The sequence below is a fragment of the Sorex fumeus genome, unplaced genomic scaffold (assembly GCF_029834395.1).
Source record: "Sorex fumeus unplaced genomic scaffold, SorFum_2.1 ptg000006l, whole genome shotgun sequence".
NCBI classification, from domain to species: Eukaryota; Metazoa; Chordata; class Mammalia; order Eulipotyphla; family Soricidae; genus Sorex; species Sorex fumeus.
In genome coordinates, this window is record NW_026606063.1 from 16,532,338 (window position 1) to 16,535,536 (window position 3,199).

Consider the following 3,199-nt stretch of genomic DNA (forward strand, 5'->3'; position numbering starts at 1 on the left):
ACAGAGGGTGGCAGCTCAGAAAGAACCTGCTGCTCTCCTGAGTTCCTATCCCATCCCGCCACCCCGGGAACATGTGGTCACACTCGCTGTTGCAGACTAGGAAGGTAAAGGCACAAAGAGAAGTGACTTGCTTCAGAGAAGTCAAGCTGGAGTCCAGAAACAACCTCTATTCAGAGCCTGGATGTCACTCCTCTCTGCAGCAGCAGGCTGCCGGGGCAAGGATTGATGGGGCGGGGGACTCCCAGTCAAGGACAAGGGAGGCCCAGGCAGGCAGGGGGTGTGAAGGATCCACGGTGGGAATCAGCTGCGTGCGTTGGGCTAAGGAGACCAGCTGAGGCTGGCTTTTGTGGGCGTCCGATGGTCTGTGAAGAGGAGGGTGGCACCCGAGGCTGCTCCCGCTTGCTGTGGCACAGCCACTGGTGCTCAGGACACACGTTCGTGGGCTTCTCTCCATGAGCCCTGAGCCCTCCTACCTGAGGAGGCCACTGATTTTTCGAGCAGACCCAGCGCCTGAACACTTGGCCCCAAGCCTGGTGGTTCCTGCCTTGAGAACAGACCCTCCCTGCATACTCAGAGGGGCTCTTGGGCTCCTGGCATCGTCCCCACAGAAGAACTCCCCGTTACTGTAGGGATGACGCTCTTACCCACCTGCCCTCCTGCCTCAGCCACTGCTCCCTCCCCTTACAGAGGCACCTGGAACCTTGTGTGGGAGTCACCTCTGAGTCCCCATAGGCAGCATCAAGACTCACAGAACTGCCACTGCATCCGGTACCTACAAGAACGGAAAGTCATACCACACCCAACAAACCTGCAAGAGGCCCAGGACCAGGGGGTCATCGGGGGCTGTCCCGGGATGCTTGCTGCTCCATGCCGGTCTGTTTCCCTGTCCAAGCTGGCACACACAGCTGGTCAGATTCAGAACATGGGCACTGTGCTTGCTGGCACTGCATGGGGGTCATGGGTGGGTGCATCCAAGAAAAGCCCCTACTCCTACCTCAGGATTCCATGCTCACCCCCTCCCCAAGCTGCAGCTGTGACTTCCATTCTTCTGTGACCAGAAAAACTCTTCTGACATGCGGGTCTTCGTGTCGGCCCAATATGGGGTTGTCATCTGTGGAACGTTAAACCCTTACACCGCGGGCCACATCTCCAAGCGGGAGGCAGAACCACGGTACCCAGGTGCACGGCACGCCTGGCCAGCACGGCCTTTTCACTCTGTCGCATTCCTCAGACACTCCAGCACGGCTGGGGACGTCTCTGGGAAAATTCCTTTTCCCTGCGAGGGGAATGTGACCCTGTGACTGGGCGTTCGTCACAGCCGCGGGGGGGCGCGGGTGCACCTGCAGGCCCCCCCCACCCCTTCCCTCACAGAGGACCCAGAGAGCCGGCCACGCAGATCCACCCTCGGCACCTCCTCCTGCCGCTGCTGGTCACGGGAGGCCGCACACCTGCAGGCCATTAGGACCCTGCAGGCCCCGTGCTCTGCAGTGCACTCTGGGGACATGCACCGCAGCGAGGGGCAGATGAGGGGCACCCTGATTTCTCTCCCTTGGGAGCAGGAGGGCGTAGCCTTCCGGGGGGGGGGGGGCTCCTTGTCAGCCCACCCCCACCCCCAAACAGGCCAGTCGTTGGGTCTTTTCCTGCTTGGACGTGACCAAGCCCCAGGGTGCCTGGGTGCACCCGCCCGGGGGAAGCCAGTTTTTGCCTTCTTGGAACATCAGCAGGGCCTTGAGTCCAGTTCGCTGCTGTGTCTGGGCGCTGGGGTAGACACGTCAATGCCACACGGACTGTCCTTTCTCCCTGGCTCTCTCCTCCACCCACCGAGTGCTGGGGTGAATCACGGGAAACTAAGACGAAGAACAGAGCAAGGGCACTTGGAAGGAAGGAGCGCAAGACTTAAGGAAAGGGCGCGAGAATTGGGCTTTCCTGGGCTTGGAGGCTCGTGCTACCACACCTGCCCCAGGCCGTGGCCAACAGGTGAACATCGTGTTTCTTCCTGGGAAAGTGACCTCTGGTGCAGGCAGGGTGTTTTCCTTGCACGCGCTTGGCCCGGGTTCGATCCCCGGCATCCCATAGGGTCCCCTGAGACTGCCAGAAGTAACCCCTGAGAATTTCCAAGTGTGGCCCAAAAAAACAAAAAAGAAGTGATGTCTTGGTTTAGTACTAATGGAATTAAGGGCCAAAATGAGAATAGGTTTGTTTCCTGGTTTGTGTTTTTGTTTGTTTGAGAATTTTTTTCTGTTATTGGTTTCTTTGTTGTTGGTTTTTGTTTTGTTGTGTTGTGTTTTGTTTTTTTGGTGGGGGAGCGAGCACACCTGGCTCAGGACTTACTCCTGGCAGAACTTGGGGGACAGACTACCTGGGGTGCCCGAGATCAAACCCAGGTCAGCTACGGGCAAGCCAACTGCCCTAGCCTCTACTTTTTCTGGTCCCCCAGACTTTCTTGATCCTTTTTTCACTAAGGGCCTACCACATCACAGGGCCTGGCTTTAACTCGCCACAGGAAGTCACACGCTGAGGTCGCTCCAAGCTTCACAGACAGGGTGAAATCCTAGGCGTGGCCACGAGACTCGGCAAGTCCCCCTGCAGCCTCAGTTGCTATATGCTCCCAGAAATAGGTGAGGAGTTTTCCTCCATTTGCAGGTGACTCGGGAGTAAGCCAGAGTAGCAGGAAAACCCCAGATGGCTGGAGTGTGACCGTGTGCTGAGGTAGACAAGACATCCTACACCCTCACTCCATCCCTTCCTGCCCAAGAAATGTTCATGAGACACCAAGCATGCAGGTACATAACACAGACATACAGAGCACAACTTTACCATTAAAAAAAAATATGTATGTATGTATATGTGTATATATATATATATATATATATATATATAGTTTTAAAACAACAGAAGACTTTTTTGTTTGCTTTGGGAGATACCCAGCGTTGCACAAGAACTACTCCTCCCTTCGTGCTCCAGGACTTCGAGGAACCAAGCATGTTGTAGTAGAACTTGACCTTGAGCCCCACGAGCCAGGCAGGCAGGCACTCAGCCCACTCAACTCTCTCCCCAACCCTCTTTGAAAGCAAAGTTTGAGGATGTTTTGTGTTGCAAGCTCCACATTTCGCTGTGCAAAAGGCCCCCTCGTCCAGTTCATTCTCAGAATTTGTGGGGTGCCCGAAAATAGATCCTTGGCCTTGCAGAGGGAGCCGAT